The 22361-nt window shown below is 41.2% G+C and overlaps 1 protein-coding gene and 1 pseudogene across 2 annotated transcripts in view; both read right to left on the bottom strand.

Moving 5' to 3' along the window:
* LOC124719071 (protein FAM133-like) overlaps positions 1–22361 on the bottom strand; it is a 173521-nt gene that overhangs the window by 38176 nt on the left and 112984 nt on the right. The gene's annotated exons all lie outside the window — the stretch shown is intronic.
* Positions 5815–5932, bottom strand: LOC124719210 (annotated as a pseudogene).

Raw genomic sequence — 22361 nt, 5'->3', positions numbered from 1 at the left:
CCACAAGTTCACCAAGGCACTGTTGGTCCAGATTGTCCCACTCCTCAGTGGCGATTTGATGTAGATCGCTCAGAGCGGTTGGTGGTTCACATCATCCATAAACAGCCCTTTTCAGTCTATCCCAGGCGTGTTCGATAGGGTCCATGTCTGGAGAATATGCTGGCCACTCTAGTCGAGCGATGTCATAATCCTGAAGGAAGTCATTCACAAAATGTACACGATGGGGGTGCAAATTGTCGTCCATGAAAATGAATGCCTCGCCAATACGCTGCCGATACAGTTATACTATCGGTCGGAGAATGGTATTCACGTATCGTACAGTCGTTACAGCGCCTTCCATGACCACCAGCGTACGTTGTTCCCACATGATGCCACCCCAAAACAGCAAGGAACCTCCACCTTGCTGCATTCGCTGGACAGTGTGTCTAAGGTGTTCAGCCTGACCGGGTTGCCTACAAACACGTTTCAGACGATTGTCTGGTTGAAGCCATATGCAACACTCATCGGTGAAGAGAACGTGACGCCAATCCTGAGCAGTCCATTCGGCATGTTGTTGGGCTCATCTGTACCGCCCTGCATGGTGTTGTGGTTGCAAAGGTGGACCTCGCCTTGGACTTTTGAAGTTGCCCATCATGCAGCCTATTGCACAGATTTTGAGTCATAACATGACGTCCTGTGGCTGCACGAAAAGCATTATTCAACATGATGGTGCTGCTGTCAGGGTTCCTCCACACCACAATCTGTAGGCAGTGGTCATCCATTGTAGCAGTAGCCCTTGGGTGCCTGAGCAAGACATGTCATCGACAGTTCCTGTCTCTCTGTATCTCCTCCATGTCCAAACAACATCACTTTGGTTCACTTCGAGACGCCTGGACATTTTCCTTGTTGAGAGCCCTTCCTGGCACAAAGAAACAATGTGGATATGATCAAACCACAGTATTGACCATCTAGGCACAGTTGAACTACAGCCAACACAAGCTATGTACCTCCTTCCATGGAATGACTGGAACTGATTGGCTGTCAGACCCCTTCCATCTAATAGGCACTGCTCATGCATGGTTGTTTACATCTTTGGGCAGGTTTAGTGACATCTCTGAACAGCCTAAGGGACTGTGTCAGTGATACAATATCCACAGTCAACATCTTCAGGAGTGCGGGGAACCAGGGTGTTGCAAAACTTTTTTCGATGTCTGTATTTGTACACACACTGCCTGACAAAAAAAGTGAAGCCCCTAGAAACACAGGAGAAAACAAAGTTCAACTTCACAGGTCAAGAGGGTGTGTGTCTTATTTCAGTGATTGCAAAGAATTTCACAGTATGAGCCCACTTTCCAGGACAACTTTGCACCCTCTCTGGCCTGGATGCATACACTGATTCAGATGGGAATGGTGTCATAAAGCCATTGTATTCTCTCCTGAGGCAAGCTGGCCCACAACCATTGTATTTGGGCCTTAATATCCTGGGTAATGGCACTGGGATGGATTAGATGTCCGAGCTTGTCCCACACATGTTCTATTGGAGACAGAGCAGGGGATACTGCTGGCTACGGGAATACCTTAATGCCACACAGGCAGTTCATAGAGACATGGCACGTGTGGATGAGAAATATCCTGACAAAATACAGCACCATGATACTGTCACACGACAGGTAACACACGAGGACAGGGTGTCTGTGGCATATCTTTGCGCCATCATAATTCCCTCTATCACTAGCAACCTGAGCTGAAGTCACACCCAATGGCTCTCTAGACCATCAGGGTTAACACTGTTGTGCCATTCCAAAACATTGGAAGAAGGGGACTCCTCTTCAGGTCGCTGCCCTACTCGCCATCTACGGTCATCCAGGGTAGAGCAAAATCGTGATTCATCACTGAATATGATGCAAAGCGATTCATCAGCAGTCCACGCTTTCTGGTCATGGCACCATTCCAAATGCACCCATTCATGTTATGGTGTTAATGGCAGCCTACATATTGGATGGTAGTTCCCTGTTTCAGCTGCTGCTAGCCTCTGACCAATGGTGCAGGATGACACAGAACATTGCAGGGAGGCCATTACTTGTTCTCAGGTAGCAGGCACAGATGTGAAGCAGTTACCACGTTCTTAGTGCATAATAAAGTGATCTTCCGTTGTGGTGGTCAGACAAGGTTGACTGATACAATGAACATGCCTCCCTCGTGTTCCTGCACAGTCCAACATCTGACCACTGTCACATACAAATGCCCCACACATATGAATATTGCACAATTTGACCAGCTGGCCAAACAGACATCCACAAACACACCTCTTTCAAATTCTGTCAGGTGCTCATAAGACTGTCTCACACGAGTACATGGACATCTGTGTTCTCTAACGTGATCACTCAAAGTCTGATGTTGTCCATCCCCTTGAATACCCTTCCAGGCCTAGTGACAATCCTAAACACAAACGACACTAATGCACTCTGGTGGACGTCATATCTGTCTACATCTATACTCTGTAAACCACTGTGAAGTCCACAGAAGAGGGTACGTCCCAATGTACTACTTATTAGGTTTTTTTCCCATTCCATTCATTTATGGAGTGCAGGATGAATAATCGATTGATTGCCTCGATGTGAGCAGTCATTATTCTAATATTATCCTCACGATCCCTATGTGATCGATACATAGTGGTTTGTAGTACATTCCTAGAGTCATCCTTTAAAGCCAGTTCTTGAAACTTTGTTAATAGACTTTCTCAGAATAGTACATCTATTTTCAAGAATCTTCCAGTTGAATTTCAATTCCTTCAATAACTTCTGACACACTCCACCGAATCAAACAAACCTGTGACCATTTGTGTTGCCCTTATCTGTACATATTCAAAATCCCTTGCTAGTCCTATTTGCTACAGGTTCCACACACTTGAGCAATATTCCAGAACCGATTGCACGAGTGATTTGTAAGCAATCTCCTTTCTAGACTGATTGCATTTCCCCAGTTTTCTACGAATAAACTGAAGTCTACCATCTGCTTTACCCACAACTGAGCCTATGTCACGGAGAACTGCAACTCTAATCATTTACATATGCACCAATGGTGCGTACGTTTGGAGATTCAGACTGATATGCGACTATATCTTCTCGGTGCTCCACTTCTTTTGTCTGGCAGTGTATATGAATTTCCAAGTTTCTTAGATAATTTCTGAAAAATAAAGTAGCATGAGAACAGTCTAAACATGACAGGGAATTTTACAAAACTACAAGCTATGTTTAACACAGGACACTTTTCAGCTGTCCATTCGAGGGGCTGCTCACATGGATGGGCTTGTGGTCTGCCCAGCTACAGAAAATATTCCAACCAGCAGAAGGCAACCAGTCACAGGCTGATCGTACCTGTTGCCAACAATAAATTCGACAAGGTTAGTGAGTCCACAGATACACCCAGCAAACCTCAGGAAGCTGAGTAAGGCAGGACAGAAGGGGATAGAAATGACTGAAGGAAACAGCATTTCTCTCATTTACATATTCTCATAGCTGCAGTCAGCAGACCTGTGTTCGCATTATGGTGCTAAGTGAAATACCAGTAATGGAAACTGCACATTTCAATTTTATATAATGTTAACCATTATTCTTGTAAATTACACTAACGTGATGTATTGATCAATACTAAAAGCATAAGCATTTTACATATTTCACTGTTATTATTATCATTAATTCCTAGGCAACTGTGGTTTATACTTGGTGGGTGGGGGACTATGGATTCCCCACTGACGGGCAGATATGCGTGCAGGTGGCTTTGTGCCTGACATATGCAGCTTGAACGATATTGCAGTACCTGTGTCACTTTGAATTATGATGCAACGTCCGAAGGAACATTTCATTGTAATTTGAAATAATACAGGCACTGCAATATTGTATTTATCTGCAGACACTGGGCAAGCAAATTTCAAGTAAAATTTCTCCCCTGGGATTATACGTAACGGATGTATGAGTACAGAATGTAAATACATGGTTGATGACATATGGAAGTTTGGGTCTCGCCCTGCGTTGAGCTCACATAGCTTAATGCTAAGGCAACTGCTCACGATAGGCAGGAAATCTAAGTTCGAGTCCCGGTTCGGCACAAATTTTCACTGTCGTCATTCCATTATATAGCTGATAGTTGTGCAACTGCGAATATATTTCATGTACACAGCTTGTTTCCATTACAAGAAGGGCAGAAGTATAAGAATGTGTGCCAGGAAGAGAGGAAGGCTCCTCTTTACCCAAATCTGATCTGAGACAGATGGCTAGTTTTTAGTTTCCCACATACTTTTTTGTGCTCCTCATGTATTAATATTAATACTGACCTCAGGCCTTTTGAAGATGGTGTAGCTATCTATAATGAAATAAAAAAGCTGTGCAAATATCCAGTCAGGTCTTGATAACATTTCAAAGTAATGCAAATGCTGGCTAGTTACTTTAAACGTGCAGAAATATAAAACTATTCACTCCACACAGCATATGAACACAGAATCCTATGATTAAGATGCCAATGAACTGCAAGATACAAAAAAAAATTGCTTCTCCTGGTAGAATTTTGATATATCAGTATCACAATTTCAGGCATTAAAACACAACACACCAAGAAAAAAACAATATCTATAGGATAGATCTATAATGCGCTGTAGCACTGAAACTGCATATTAACGCAATAAGCAAGTATACATATGATACCCACCAAATGCAACATACAGCTTGGGAAACTGTGGAATTGAGATTGCGCTGTACAATGGGCTTTTGTTACACGATATTGGCACAGGACATGTGACCTACTCAGTCAATCAGAACAAAAAATGAGAGCACATTACACATAATGTAATTAGCCAATCATATCATCACATTCCCTATGCTCGAGCACACAAACGACAAAACGTACAGTGCCAAACAAAGCAATGCTGGAAATTGAAGGCACCAGTTTTCCCAAGAGGCACATAACTGTAGTCACTAATCATTGTTTGCAACATTCTTTGAAAGAATTGTTGCATCACTGTTCTGTCTGGCAGATAAGGTTTACCCACTTCAACAAAAAAGTGATGTAATATTTTTTTCTGGCAATGGGCTCAAAGGAACATATACCACCTAGGTGACCTGCGAAATGTCTGGTCTTTCTGCCATACCGCAGGAAGGCATCTCTCTATGTCTCGTCACATTCTCTCCACATTCTGTGTGTGAACGGAATGGTCATTTGGATCTACAAAGTTCAGTCTATGGTTCACTCTAAGATGCTGAAAACTTTCAGTGTTGTATGAACTGAACCAGTCACTAATGATCATTGTTCTAGGGAGGATCTTTTCTTTGATTATTCTGAACAACACTTCCCTAATCCAAAATTCAACAGGCTAAAAGTGGGAATTTTTCTACCCCTGCTGAATTCCACTGAACACCCAATTTCCTATGATTTCACTGCAGTTTGTCACCATAAGCAGAATTTTTTGCTTTCACATTTGTTGGCTTTACCAACTCACAACCAAACTGTTGCATTTCAACCTAATCTGGACCTCTGGCAAGGTTACAGATCAGCCTGTCACCAGTACCATGGTTTTTACTTTCACATTCGTTGACTTCACCAACTCTCAACCCAACTGCTGCGTTCCAATTTAACTTAAAAGCACTCCATTGTCAGGCCACGAATGGCCTACCGAGACCATCCGACTGCCGTGTCATCCTCAGTGGCAGATGTGGATAGGAGAGGTGTGGGGTCAGCACACCGCTCTCCCGGTCGTTATGACGGTTTTCTTGACCAAAGCCTCTACTATTTGGTCAGGTAGCTCCTCAATTGGCATCATGAGGCTGAGTGGACCCCGAAAAATGGCAACAGCACATGGCGGCCTGGATGGTCACCCATCAGAGTGCCGACCACGCCCAACAGCGCTTAACTTCAGTGATCTCACGGGAACCGGTGTAGCCACTGCGGCAAGGCCATTGCCGTCAATCTAACATAGACCTGTGGCTGTATTACAGATCAGGGCATGTGCTGGCATAACCTAGACCTCTGGCTATGCTACACGTGTTACCACAATAACTCCTTTTGCTTTCCATGCTTTGGCTTCGCAAACTCACAAATTATTGTACTCCAGCCTAACCTAGACCTCTTGATATGTTACAGATCAGTCAGTTACCACAACCAGGTTTTTTGCTTAAATGAGTGTGAATCCTAAAAATTATGTAGCATATGGTACAGAAGTGGTAATTCACATACACTATAAGGAGCTTCAGAAAGAGGAAGTTGCATTTTATAAATATTTTAGAATATCAAAGCACCAAATTTTTCCCTTGCTGCTCAAATTGCACCATAAATTACTAAATGGAACACAGTGTTACAAGCTGCCATGAACCCCATGGAAAATTGGTTTGTTTAAGGTTAAGCTTAGGTGCCAGTCCTGTCCAAATGTTTGTGCAATATGGATTTCTCTCTCTCAGTACCTTTCCCTTAAAGATTTATATATGTTTTCTTGACATTCTGTACTTAGCTTTTTATAGTTCCAAGTGCCTTGTTTGTACTGGGATTAGCAAGTGAAACCACACATACACGACCACTAGTGCTTGCAAAATTGTTTCACGCGCACTCTACATCGCTACTTAACAATATACAAGCCGGCCACAAATACATATTTAAACAAATAACTCTAATATGTTACGTGATGTACTTCACAAAAATGGAATTTTGCTACTGTTCCGGTGTCTGGAGGTTTCAATCAATTTCTGTACGAAATATTATAAATGCCAGACAACCTACAAATACATACTAATCAGTCTGATTCTATCCACAGTAGTCTACTTTTTTCATTTCAAGTTACGGCTGTACTGCAATCCATTCATTGTAAAATATCAAATACGATACCGGTACGTATAAAAATTCACTTTATAAATGTAGTAGAGGGCAACTAATTTAGTATGCTTATGTCGAACATTTCAGACTGGTGCCTCACCGTTTCAATTACTCTTTCGTCATTCATTATCAAATCATAAATTTAAACAAAAAGTTGCGAAACGAAACAATTTACAAAAAAATAACAAAAATAATGAATAACAAATATTTTCAACCGCGAAAAGCGCGACGAAACGAAGAACGGAGATATGCGCATCGCTGTATAACGGGAGGAAATGAACTTCGGGGTTATGCGACCAACAACGGATGGTGATACCAGCAATCAAAACTTTCTTCCAGACAAATCTTGATGGTACTGCGGCGTTATGTGAAGGTCAATGTGGATGCTGTCCTTTGAAATGCATTGTGGAATGTTTTGACGGGGCGTGACGTGACTGCCAGTGTGAATTGGCCTTAAGACGATGAACCCTTTAAAATTATAACGTTATCGTAAACATACATTATTTAGTCAAGTATCTAGACAACAGCTTATACGGCTAAAGTTTGCAATGGATCGCCCTCGCGCAGGTGTTGGCAACGCCTGTGCGTGTATGATTAAGAGCAAATGTGTCGTTACTTTTGCAAATAAAACCTGATCACTGATCTTCATCCAGACACTTTCTTAGCCCCATGCTTTAATTTTAAAAAAAGCAAAAAAAAAAAAAAATCATATGAAATATTCATTTACAATTCAGCTATTCCGCCATCTTAGATTTCCCCGACAGTCCTTTTTACCTCTTAAACTTTTACATACTACTGCCGCAGGGCGTAATAAAATAAATTATACAAATAAATAATGCACTGATGCTGAAGTGTACAAAGATGTCTGTGACAGAGTATTTTTTTGTTTCCTCTGCGGTACATAGGTTGGCAATGCGTCAAGTAGCCAATGGGAAGATAGTTTTAGGTATCCAATCAGAATCGAGAAAAGAGACGATGTAGTTCGAGCGGCTAAATTGAAACTATTCCAAGTTCCTCATGTCTGTTAGGTTAGTGGTTTTCATAAATTTTGGTCGTCAAAAGTTAGACACTTCTCATTTTCTTAACTGAAATGTAGTTTGTGGAGACAGATAGCTTTGTAGCGTGCTTTGACGTCTACGTTAGGTTGAGAGGTGACACTCTGGTTGTGAGTTATCGGAGCTAACAAACGTGATTTGAAAAGAAGGATTTTCTTGAAACGGAGGTTTTGGTGGCAGACTGATCTGTAGGGTAATGTGGTGTGTGTGTTAGTTTAAAAGTTTATTTTTTGCAAATTAACGAAAGCAACGGATGATGAAGTACGGCAAAGGTGCTCGGCTTTATTTTCCGGATAGTTGAAGTAGTCATTTGGAAGACGGTCAGTGATCACAGGTAACGTACGTTTCAATTTACCTTACATTGTCATTTAGGCTATATATCGTGCTACAAATTTATTTATAATGTACGTCTCACATTACTTGCCATTTTCATTTTAGCCACAGTGTATATAACTTGCCACAAATTTAGTTTTATTGTTACGTCGACTACCTTGTTAGCATGTGATTATAACGTTTATTATTACTATTATTATTTGAATACAAAGCGTATTTCCTCTTTATATTGATTCCAGGATATGAAACAACTGGTTGCATTTGTTCCTACGAGACTCGTCTGCCCGCTGGTCTCTCATTAGTTATTTTGAAACTGCTGCTAACACTATGGACACCCTGCGGCCCATATCACCATGTGTTAAAGCCACAACTCGCGGCTTGGGCTGTCAACATCGCTCAGTTAAATGGGTAAGTTTAGCCACTGCCAATGATTTATTAGGGCTGTGTTGGGTTCTGATCGAGTTTTGAACGGCCTGCAATCTAGTGACTTTTGTTGGTTCTGTTACAGTTATCTGTGTTATCGTTTTTAATGCGCTGTGGATTTTAATAATATGTATAACTGTGATACAAGTACTGCAATATCTTCTAGGGCGTAGGTCATTCGTAACAACGGCAAATAATTGCTCAATGAAAGACTGCAATCATGATTCCGTCCAGTTCTGGAGCTTCCGTTCGTCCCGCAATGTAGTGAGGTCTATCTCCAAGACTAATGTTGTCGCTGTAATTCATTCTCGCGATAGAGATTACACTTTATTACTATACACTTCGTTTATTCGGCATTTAATTAATAATGAAATCCCTTTATTGTTTCATCTGAACGTTGTCGTCTTGTGTTCAAACTGATTAAAATCTGGTAAAGTTTTTGTTATTCTAAAATATGAACAGGTATTGAAATGCTCATTTGCAACCTAGCATTACCGTCTCTCATAAACAAATATAATGTTATATACTGGGTTCAGTCAAGTAATTTTTTCAGACGGATAATATTTTCGCCTTTGTTTTCTTACAAATCAGCAAAAGCGTTTATAAATCCATTATACATACCGGTACTTTATGAGAACTCTTATTGTAAATTTGTTCAAATACAATAACAGTTTGTGCAGTGGACGGATTTAATGCTATTTCCTCCATTATTTCACTGAATTGTTAAATTTTAAGCAGAGCCATGGCTTATTGTGGCTACTTCGTAGTTCTTGCATATCCCTTACACTCACGCCGCGTGAGTCAAATGTCACGTGATCGTTCGAACAGGCTTGATACTGTATCGTACACTGCGGCGTATCGGGAAATCTGGAGCCTGTTCCAACGCGAGTATCGTTTGTCCGGCCGTACGATTAATAGCTATAAAATTATCGACTACGTAGGTGACGTGGTTGTTCTCCGATGTGGTCCTCTTTCCGAACGGATAGGAAACGTATGTGACTGCTATAATATACGGTCCGGGAGATCCGGGGAAAACCCGGGAATTTTTCATTGTTTTAGTTTTCAGTTAAATTTTCGTAATTTTGACTGGTAAGAACCAATACTCTAACGAAGGGTATTACTGTATCCCACTAACTGCAGAATAATGCTGCAGCAATAAAACATGAACGAGAGAAAAAATCGAAAATAAAACTTAAATCGCAAAGGAAATGCGCCATATATAACAAAACACAGTACTGATACAAGCGTCTGCCAACTGCAAAATGTGTCAAAGGCTTTAGGAACACTACATTCGTCTTAGCCGTTACAGGCGGAGTCATGCGCATGCGCAGTTGAGTCGCGTATGGGTAGTACCTTCTCCCGTTTCTGGCTACATGGCTGTTGGCCATGTAAGCAAACTCATATTCTTGAGGAAAAAACCTTGTTTCACAAAGCGCCAAGCATCCTGCGCACGTTGGTCTATCGATTATTCATATGATTTTGAAACACATCCCTGTTGGTTTTTGAACATTTTTGGATACATTCTAAAGTCATTTCTGAATTAAACATAAGTTGATTTTTGAATGCGTGCATAGTGTACGTGATGTCTCTGTCAGGGGAATCCTAGTCGCATCTAGAAATAAACTTTCCTGCAGACAAAAGGGCACGGAGCTATGCGAGCTGAGCGTAGTAATGCCGAATGGATGAATGCCAGTCGCTGTCTGATTGCGTGGTTGATTGGGTTTGCGGATGATCATCGTTGTTGTGATTACTAGCGAAATCCACAGATTCAGACTACAAGAGTGGAAATAAACGACTAACAGGAATAACAAGTAATAAAGATTACGTATTTTCTTCTCGGTGTATCCAAGGAAATGAAATTTTGACAAAATTTTTGGTCAGATCGCTACCCTAGTACGTGCCAGTTGTACAGTCCCCGGCTAGCAGGTGGAAGCAGCGCGGAAAACGCGTTGTACGAACATGTAACAAAGCTTAACCGGAGAACAATCGCGGGGTAACTAAACCGGTGTTTCTGGCAGGGTTAGTTAAGTTAATCGGCCAGTAAGTTTTGACAATGGCAGAAATAGTCACAGAATTAGTGATGACAAGATTGTTTGTTAGAACGAGGAAGACGATGAAACAGGGACATCACACAAATTATGGAAGAATATGATTGTTCCAAATTGTAATAAAAGTTTTGTACTACTACTTATCGATCTCATGCATGAGAAACTGGAGCGTATAATGAAATGTGATACTATTTCCTAACATAACATTTTTTGCTCGTAGGCCGGCCGCGGTGGTCTAGCGGTTCAGGCGCTCAGTCCGGAACCGCGCGACTACTACGGTCGCAGGTTCGAATCCTGCCTCGGGCATGGATGTGTGTGATGTCCTTAGGTTAGTTAGGTTTGAGTAGTTCTAAGTTCTATGGGACTGATGACCACAGATGTTAAGTCCCGTAGTGCTCAGAGCCATTTGAACCATTTTGCTCGTAGTAGGGCTAATAGGCATTTGATATTGGTAATTCATGAATTATTCTGTCGTGTTATAAAAATGATCATTTGTGCCAAAACAGTCTCGTTTATTTGATGTGCTGCAATATTAGAACGCCGATTTTACCTAGCAAACAGTGACAAAATAGACGCAATCAGATTGAGAAACCACCCCAGTCTTGGGTATTATTTGTATTATAGTGGCCAACACGAAAATAGGGCTTGAAGGTCATCTCGCCGTATTACAGCATTGCCATTTTTTTTTATACTGATAATTTAAAATGTTCGTAAAAATTCAATGAAAAATATTGGGCAGCTCTATTTTTAGTCAAGAATATACGGAGTACTCTCCAAAAGAAAATTCTCACTAGCTGCTAGGAAAAAAATGAAAACCTTTACAAGAAATTTTTTAGGAATGTAAGTTTTCACTTCAACCTCTGGTAGTAACCGAATCATTAATGTAATTGGACTGAAAAAAAATTGAACATCCTCAAAGTTTACAGATGCATATGCTACGTCTTTTATTTCGGAAATATAAAAGTATTCTGCGATAAAAAATAAAGTATTGTAAGAGGTGTGTAACTGTACCGACAGCGTAGGGAAAAATGTAGTCCCTGATGAATTTTCGTTCTGTAGGACTGCGAAGAAACTTCACGCGAGAAAGTTCTTAAGAAAACTACAAAATTATTTTTGGTAACATTTCAGACATCATTATTGTATCGTATCACGTACAGAGGCAAATTACTTCCGCGATATTCCGTGTGCCGGCCGTTGAGGCCGAGCGGTTCTAGGCGCTTCAGTCAGATGTTAAGTCCCATAGAGCTCAGAGCCATTTGAACCATTTTTGATATTCCGTGCGCAGCAGCGCGCGAGTCATATGCCGTCGTGAAGAGTTTTGTTCGGACGGTTCGCGTTAATATGACCGAGAATATTCCTTACTTCCCGAAAACATTTTACTTGCTGCTAATACATATCCTTTGTCATTTCATCCATCACTCAAAACGCCAATATACGCTACACAAAAGTAATTGTAGTTAATTTTGAAGCCAATATTTTCACTGAGGTCGAGCAAAATATTTGTTCGAAAGGTTTTGTAAAACCCAAGTTTTATCTAAATTAGCTGTAAGACTATTATTATCAGCACGCAATACGTGCTTGGTACACAAAATCCTCGTTCTTACTACTGCAATGTCCCTGTCTTGTGTTACAAATTTCGTCAGTCATTACAGTTTCTGAATTAAAAACAAAGTGGGCAGTGAAGACAGTGCATTGAAGTGACTGGCCAGAATAGTCAATTTTATTTCTCTAGCCATCGGATACTTTCCTCTGTCATACTAAAGTAATACAATTCTACGTTCTAGCTTTTTGTAAAAGTCGTCAAATATCATAGATTTCTATGCTCTTCTCGGAGAATCAGAATAGGTGCTGGGACTGTTCTGATGTTACTGCACTGTTTATATATACAGTCGATACAGAAGCACCACAACGTTTTGTCATTTCATGAATTGCATTACTCTTACTACGAAACAGGCAGTAAATCCTTGCATGAAAAAAAAAAGAGTTAAATTTCGAATATACAAGTAAACCAAATGCAGTATGATTGTATCCGAATGTACAGACATTTGATACAGGTTTTTAGGAAAAACTTGTTAATTAATGCAGAATTGACAATGTTATTTTAATTGACAACTATTGTCGAGTAAACTAATCGCCACCAATTGTGATACATTCGCAGTATGTCCTCTATAACTTAACTGAATAGACAAACATTTAAATCAAGTCATCTTTTTACATAGATGGCACTTACCTGAACTTAAGTATCTTCTGGCTCCGTGTCTTCAGATTCACTGTCGCTTGTTTCAGCCAAGTGTATCATCACAGATTCCACTATCGTGTCTCTTAAAGCATGGTTCAAGAAATCAGTTTCTTGCAATGCTTCTGCGTGTTTTACGCATTGTTAAGAGCTTCGTGTGTTAGCTGCTCGATATCAGAAAGTTTGAAAGTAGTATTTGTTTTCGCTACTTCTCGCTTTACTTGGGCCCATATCAATTTAATGGGATTACACTGGCAGTGATACTGTGATCGACATACAACTTGGTGCCCCATTTCGCTTGCCAGTTGATATAATTCGTAAGTCTTTTTGGCACCTACGACTTCTTCCTCAGACAGAAGTTCAGCCTACGTTTCATCAACTGAAAATGAAACATTCTTTCTCTGTAACCACTCCATAATATCTGTCTTGCGCCAATTTGAACGGGACAGCTTTTCTATCTGAATGGAGTGGTAGCTTCCAGCGCAGACAACACTCGAATAAACCATTTCTTAAAAACTTTTCCATTCATTTCTGAATGGTAATCGGATTGCAAAGAACTTTTGCCACCACGAAAAACAAGTCTGGCCTCTAGTATGAAGCCTGTGGTTAATGAACCAGCGTGGGCGATGATTAATCGGCTACCTCTACCGATAGTCACTTTCAAACCGCCGTTTCCTTTGGAGCTGTGCCATGTATACCTATTGGTGTGGTTCTGTGATACACAAGTTTCATGCAAGTACACTACAGGCATGGTGTCTTCAGCACGCAACAAGTGCATTCTACGCAAAAACTTCGCTCTTGCTGCTGCAGTGTCTCTGCGTGCCATTAAGAATTTCCATACGTCATTACACTTGAATCGGAAACCAAGGGAGCGGAGAAGACGAAGAACGGAGGTCTCAGGGCCCGAGTAATTAATTTTTTCACGGAGGTCAGCCCGTATTTTTTAGCCGTTGGATACTCTGTCGTAATAGCCAAGTACAGTTCTACGCACATGCTCTTTGTTAAAATCGTAGAAGTCGGTCTTTTCTGTTCACGTTCGTATCCCTTTCTTGGGGAATCGAAGCAATTTTTGATGTCTGGAGATTCTGCCAATGACACAGATTTGCTAATACGGCCTCCAGTTGACTTGGTGACACCACACGCTTTAGCAGTAAGTTTATGAACTTGCGCAAAATTTAACTTATTCCTCGCCTCTTCATTGTCGGCCAGATCAGTAAAAAAGTTGAGTGCATTCGATATGATAATTTTCGATTGTTTATGAATGTCTTTCCGCCCTTTACGCACGCTGACCGGAGGAGTATTACAAGTAGGCCGTTGCTCCTGCATTGTTGTTCACCACCCATCACATGTCAAAGCACCTTTCTAAAGACAGTAAGACACTGAGATCAGACGTGTACACTCGATATAGCACGGTAATACTGAGCTTTCATCTGATCTGACCTACCGCACTGCTAATGGTACCTACATGGCAACAATGCCGAGGGGCGGGCGAATCACAGCCCGCAGCCCCTCCTGGCGGCATGCAGCGGCCATGACCTTGAGGTCTTTACTTTCGTGCCGGCCTTTTTTTTTTCTCCTTAATAACATCTTTTTCAGTATTAGACTATGACATTTCCATTTTTCATGTAGCAAAACGTTTGACGAACTTTCATGCGGTAATAGATTATTTTGCAGAAACGAAAGCACACCGTGTAAAGATGTAGCAAGATTAGAGAGAAGAAAATGCTGGGAACTAAGGATTGAATTAATGTGTACTGTCTTGCTTGTCTCTTGTCTTTACTGATTTACGGTATCCTATATTTAATTTTATGCCACACGAAACAGCAAGTTACTGGCTAATAGGCAATAAAGAGTGCAAATTTTCTGAAGAGTTCTTGCTCTCCCGATTACAAATGATCCCATCCAGTATTAAGTGCGAGCACCTTCTTTTTTTTTTTTTTTTAATGGGGTGGGGGGGGAGGGGGTTGCAGAATGCTGTGTGAAGAGGATGGCACTGCACTTTGGCACACTTAAGACCAAACAACATGTCTTACATTTCCTCTAGCACATATGATTATATCTTCAGAAAGAAGTGCGCTACAAAGTAAACATATTTTTGAAATTTTTGACATCCTGTCTCAAACCCTCGAAGGAGGAGGAGGGGGGGGGGGGGGACACTATCTAGTATTGCCCCGGTTCGGAAATATCGTAGATCAGGGGGTGATGCGCAGAGCAGTCTGAGTTATAGTGAGGAAATGGGTAGTCTCCACGTGACCCGTGTTTCCTTTTTGTTATTTTGTTTCCTGTTCGTTTAATGCTCTCACCTCAAATGAAAATAAAACGGATTTTTGTTGTCGGGAGCTGTTGTTGTTGTGGCCTTCAGTCCAGAGACTGGTTTGATGCAGCTCTCCATGCTACTCTATACTGTGCAGTGTGCAGGCTTCTTCATCTCCCAGTACTACTACAACCTACATCCTTCTGAATATGTTTAGTGTATTCATCTCTTGGTCCCCTCTACGCTTTTTATCCTCCACGCTGCCTTCCAATACAAAATTGGTGATCCCTTGATGCCCCAGAATATGTCCTACCAAGCGATCCCTTCTTCTAGTCAAGTTGTGCCACAAATTCCTCTTCTCCCCGATTCTATTCAATACGTCCTCATTAGTTACGTGAGCTACCCATCTAATCTTCAGCATACTTTTGTAGCACCACATTTCGAAAGCTTCTATTCTCCTCTTGTCTAAACTATTTATCGTCCGTGTTTCACATCCATACATAGCTGCACTCCATACAAATACTTTTAGAACAGACTTCCTGACACTTAAACATATACTCGATGTTAACAAATTTCTCTTCTTCAGAAACGCGTTTCCTGCCATTGCTAGTCTACATTTGATATCCTCTCTACTTCGACCACCATCAGTTATTTTGCTCCCCAAACAGCAGTACTCATCTACTACTTTAAGGTTCTCTATTCCTAATCTAATTCCCTTAGCATCACCTGATGTAATTTGACCACATTCCATTAACCTCGTTTTGCTTTTGTTGATGTTCATCTTATATCCTCCTTACAAGACACTGTCCATTCCATTCAACTGCTCTTCCAGGTCCTTTGCTGTCTCTGACAGAATTACAATGTCATCAGCAAACCTCAAAGTAAATAAGTTATAAGAACTGCAACCAGTCACTTTTTTGAATAATAATGCTTTATTCCATGAACCGGTTTTCGAACCTTTTCAGGTTCATCTTCAGATGGTTTCGGCAGGATCCGGGAAGTTACATCATTACTGGTAGTAGCATAATGCTGGGTACTGGTTCTATGGCAGAAAGATGGGTCACACTTTAATGTACCGCCATGACTATAGCTTACCAGTCGATATGGATGTAAATTTAGTTTTTACTTACTGCGACAGTATAAGCGGCTTTTTTCGGTTAGTGTCCATCTGTCTGCCTCCATTTTGATGTCCAGAACCCTTTCACACAAGCTATATTAATTCTCACTTTGACAGTGACCCTTTTCCAGCATGCAGCATGCGCTTTGCAACTGTTGCTTGTATCAAAGATCTTGACAGAAAGATATGGCATAGGCCTATTTTGTACAGAGATGTAATTTGTTGTTATTTTCATGTATTAAAGTCGATATAAGGGCAAGTATTTAAATCAGAATGGCGATAGCATGAGAGCACAAGATAAAATAAATAAATAAATTACTACAAGAACAAATTTCAGGCGATCTGATATCTTATTTCTACTTGTATATTACAGGCAGTTTATAGCTTTTTTTTTAAATAGCGATTATCATGTTTGGCATTAACATGAATCCCAAGGAATCAATAATACAGAGTTATTGTATCTGCAGTGAGATGCAGCTGTCTGTATGACTAGGACCAGTATGTTTAAATTAATATCAGATCTTCAGATATTAATTTAAATACTGTCGCAGTAGGTAAAAACTAAATTTACATCTATATCGAAAGATAAGCTATAGTCATGGCGATACAGTAAAGTGTGACCCATCTTTCTGCCATAGAACCAGCACCCAGCATTATGCTACTACCAGTAATTATGTAACTTCCCGGATCCTCCCGAAACCATCTGAAGATGAACCTGAAAAGGTTCGAAAACCGGTTCATGGAATAAAGCATTATTATTCAAAAAAGTGACTGGTAGCAGTTCTTATAACTTATCGACATTCAATATATAGTCACGGTTCTAAAATATCCTTAATGGATAAGCATAATAAAAACCTCTGCTGCTCAATATACAGATTGAATAACATCGGGGAGAGGCTACAACCATGTCTCACTTCCTTCCCAACCACTGCTTCCCTTTCATGCCCTCAACTCTTATAACTGCCATTTGGTTTCTATACAAATTGTAAATAGCCTTTCGCTCCCTATATTTTACCCCTGCCACCTTCAAAAGTTGAAAGAGAGTATTCCGGTCAACATTGTCAAAAGCTTTTTCTAAGTCTACAAATGCTAGAAACGTAGGTTTGCCTTTCCTTAATCTAGCTTCCAAGATAAGTCGTAGGGTCAGTATTGCCTCACGTGTTCCAATACTTCTACGGAATCCAAACTGATCTTTCCCGAGGTTGGCTTCTACTAGTTTTTCCATTCGTCTATAAAGAATTCGTGTTAGTAATTTGTAGCCGTTTATTAAACTGATAGTTCGGTAATTTTCACATCTGTCAACACCTGCTTTCTTTGGGATTGGAATTATTACTTTCTTCTTGAAGTCTGAGGGTATTTCGCCTGTCTCATACATCTTGCTCACCAGATGGTAGAGTTTTGTCACGGCTGGCTCTCCCGAGGCCATCAGTAGTTCTAATGGAAAGTTATCTACTCCCGGGACCTTGTTTCGACTTAGGTCTTTCAGTGCGCTGTCAAACTCTTTGCGCAGTATCATATCTCCCATTTCATCTTCATCTACATCCTATTCCATTTCCATAATATTGTCCTCAAGAACATCGCCCTTGTATAGACCCTCTTTATACTGCTTCCACCTTTCTGCTTTCCCTTCTTTGCTTAGCACTGGGTTTCCATCTGAGCTCTTGATATTCATACAAGTGGTTTTCTCCAAAGGTCTCTTTAATTTTCCTGTAGGCAGTATCTATCTTACCCCTTGTGATATACGCCCTTACATCCTTACATTTGTCCTCTAGCCATCCCTGCTTAGCCATTTTGCACTTCCTGTCGATCTCATTTTTGAGACGTTTGTATTCCTTTTTGCCTGCTTCATTTACTGCATTTTTTTATTTTCTCCTTTCATCAATTAAATTCAATATATCTTCTGTTACCCAAGGATTTCTACTAGCCCTCGTCTTTTTACCTACTTGATCCTATGCTGCCTTCACTACTTCATCCCTCAAAGCTACCCATTCTTCTTCTACTGTATTTCTTTCCCCCATTCCTGTCAATTGTTCCCTTATGCTCTCCCTGAAACACTCTGTACCACCTCTGGTTCTTTCAGTTTATCCATGTCCCATCTCCTTAAATTCCCACGTTTTTGCAGTTTCTTCAGTTTTAATTTACAGTTCATAACCAATAGATTGTTGTCAGAGTCCACATCTGCTCCTGGAAAAGTCTTACAATTTAGAACCTGGTTCCTAAATCTCTGTCTTACCATTATATAATCTATCTGAAACCTGTCAGTATCTCCAGGCTTCTTGCATGTATACAACCTTGTTTTATGATTCTTGAACCAAGTGTAAGGTATGATTAAGTTATGCTCTGTGCAAAATTCTACCAGACGGCTTCCTCTTTCATTTCTTAGCCCCAATCCATATTCACCTACTATGTTTCCTTCTCTCCCTTTTCCTACTGTCGAATTCCAGTCACCCATGACTATTAAATTTTCGTCTCCCTTCACTACCTGAATAATTTCTTTTATTTCATCATACATTTCTTCAATTTCTTCGTCATCTGCAGAGCTAGTTGGCATATAAACTTGTACTACTGTAGTAGGCGTGGGCTTCGTGTCTATCTTGGCCACAATAATGCGTTCACTATGCTGATTGTAGTAGGTTACCCGGATTCCTATGTTTTATTCATTGTTAAACCTACTCCTGCATTACCCCTATTTGACTTTGTATTTATAACCCTGTATTCGCCTGACCAAAAATCTTGTTCCACCTGCCACCGTACTTCACTAATTCCCACTATATCTAACTTTAACCTATCCATTTCCCTTTTTAAATTTTCTAACCTACCTGCCCAATTAGGGGATCTGACATTCCACGCTGCGATCCCTAGAACGCCATTTTTCTTTCTCCTGATAACGACGTCCTCTTGAGTAGTCCCCGCCCGGAGATCCGAATGGGGGACTATTTTGCCTCCAGAATATTTTACCCAAGAGGACGCTATCATCATTAACCACACAGTAGAGCTGCATGCCCTCGGGAAAAATTACGGCTGTAGTTTCCCCTTGCTTTCAACCGTTCGCAGTACCAGCGCAGCAAGGCTCTTTTGGTTGGTGTTACAAGGCCAGATCAGTCAATTATCCAGACTGTTGCCCGTGCAACTACTGAAAAGGCTGCTGCCCCTCTTCAGGAACCACACGTTTGTCTGGCCTCTCAACAGATACCCCTCTGTTGTGGTTGCACCTACGGTTCGGCTATCTGTATCGCTGAGGCACGCAAGGCTTCCCACCAACGGCAAGCTCCATGGTTCATGGGTGGTGGGGGGGGGGGGGGAGTTATTATACCACATAAATAATAAGTCAAAATTTTGAAAAACTCAGCCCTTAGTCGCGAACACAATTAAATTTGTAACGTAGGTTTCGGTGTCACAAGGGACACCTTTTTCGGACAAAATTAAACTATATGTTACAGCATAACGTACCAAAAAATACGAAAGCTGCAGTCATACCTGACAGCGTCAGATAGAATTAAAATAAAATGCAACAGAGGTGCAAGCCACTAGGGGCTGCCATTTGCCCTCTGCTACAGTCAACACAAAATTCAATGACGAAAGTACATTGTCATTAATCGGCTGGATTTCTGACAACGGCGACGGTCAACTGACCCGGCGGAAAATATCCACTGTGAGTGCAACCGGCCCTGGCATGCAGCCTTTAACAGCAAAGGCTAGGCCACACCGTTGAAATGCTCGTTGGTGCATCCTGCCCGGCGCACCGGCTCCAGGTCGAGATTCGCAGCAGCTCCGAGCTGTTGTCTGCACGTACTGGCTCATTTGACAGCAACAGCGCGAGACAGATCTTTCTTACCGCCCAGGCTAAGGCTCCTTCCTGGAAGTACGAGCTGGCACATCCGCCATTTTGTTTCCCAGAGCTCTGAATAAACGATCTGCGGTGCTAAAGGATTTGCGTCACTGCACCTAGCACGAAATTAAGCGAAACTATGGGTGGTTGTGCTGCCATAAACTGTTCTGACCGTTCTAGAAGTGTATTTAGAATGGTTCGTTGCCCAGAAGATTCGGAGAGAAGAAAAAAAGGGACTGTTAACTGTTATCGCGAAAAATGGGTACCCGGACGGAGCGCACAGTTACGTATTGTATTGAAAGTACATAATGTTTATTATGACATGAAGCAATATGTAATAGTAAAAATAGAATGTGATACTCGAACGTAAATTATTGTTTAGTTGTTTTGAAAGTACTACCTCTTAACAGAGATTCTGCCTGTAGGGAGTGAACACCCCCAAAATATCATAACACTGCGAAACATTCCATAACATAATTTAGAGTACAGTACGTGTGTATTATAGTACAGGGTGATTCAAAAAGAATACCACAACTTTAGGAATTTAAAACTCTGCAACGACAAAAGGCAGAGCTAAGCACTATCTGTCGGCGAATCAAGGGAGCTATAAAGTTTAATTTAGTTGTACATTTGTTCGCTTGAGGCGCTGTTGACTAGGCGTCAGCGTCAGTTGATGCTAAGATGGCGACCGCTCAACAGAAAGCTTTTTGTGTTATTGAGTACGGCAGAAGTGAATCGACGACAGTTGTTCAGCGTGGGGCACCGAGAATCCGCGGGAAACAACTCAGTATGAACGTGACTCGCCTAAGGTGAACGTTTTCTGTGCTATTTCAGCCAATAAAGTTTTTGGTCCCTTTTTCTTCGAAGGTGCTACTGTAACTGGACTACAGTATCTGGAGATGTTAGAGGATTGGCTGTTCCCTCAGCTCGAACAAGAAGCACAACAATTCATATTTCAGCAGGATGGAGCGCCACCACATTGGCACTTATCTGTCCGTAACTACCTGAACGTCAACTACCCGAGGCGATGGATCGGCCGCCAGGCAGCCCGTGACAGACCACTTCATCACTGGCCTCCAAGAAGCCCTGATCTTACCACCTGCGGTTTTTTCTTATGGGGGTATGTTAAGGATATGGTGTTTCGGTCACCTCTCCCAGCCACCATTGATGATTTGAAACGAGAAATAACAGCAGCTATCCAAACTGTTACGCCTGATATGCTACAGAGAGTGTGGAACGAGTTGGAGTATCGGGTTGATATTGCTCGAGTGTCTGGAGGGGGCCATATTGAACATCTCTGAACTTGTTTTTGAGTGGAAAAAACCTTTTTAAATGCTCTTTGTAATGATGTATAACAGAAGGTTATATTATGTTTCTTTCATTAAATACACATTTTTAAAGTTGTGGTATTCTTTTTGAATCACCCTGTATATTGACACTCATTGATCAAATACAGGCCACAATCGCTTAAAAAATTTGTTTAGATGACCGTTTTCGGTAGAATTAGGCCTAAACTGCCGTCATCGGATCTGTATCACAATAGCAGTCATAACACTTAAGAGCTATCTGCTATTTTTAAAGTTGAGAAAACTCGTCAGTTCCACTGTCGGCATTTCACAATGAACACATAATGTAAAACATGAACCTCCTGGGTTGATAGGGCCTAAGTCACGTCAAAAGCTATGTTGTTGTTGTTATGGTCTCCAGTCCTGAGACTGGTTTGATGCAGCTCTCCATGCTAATCTATCCTGTGCAAGCTCCTTCATCTCCCAGTACCTACTGCAACCTACATCCTTCTGAATCTGCTTGGTGTATTCATCTCTTGGTCTCCCTCTACGATTTTTACCCTCCACGCTGCCCTCCAATGCTAAATTTGTGATCCCTTGATGCCTCAGGACATGTCCTGCCAACCGATACCTTCTTCTAGTCAAGTTGTGCTACAAACTTCTCTTCTTCCCAATCCTATTCAATACCTCCTCATTAGTTACGTGATCTACTCACATAATCTTCAACATTCTTCTGTAGCACCACATTTCGAAAGCTTCTATTCTCTTCTTGTCCAAACTATTTCTTGTCCATGTTTCACTTCCATACATGGCTACACTCAATACAAATACTTTCAGAAATGACTTCCTGACACTTAAATCTATACTCGATGTTAACAAATTTCTCTTCTTCAGAAACGCATTCCTTGCCATTGCCAGTCTACATTTTATATCCTCTCTACTTCGA

Source organism: Schistocerca piceifrons, chromosome 10, assembly GCF_021461385.2.
Source record: "Schistocerca piceifrons isolate TAMUIC-IGC-003096 chromosome 10, iqSchPice1.1, whole genome shotgun sequence".
NCBI lineage: Eukaryota > Metazoa > Arthropoda > Insecta > Orthoptera > Acrididae > Schistocerca > Schistocerca piceifrons.
This window is presented reverse-complemented; position numbering and strand designations above follow the sequence as displayed.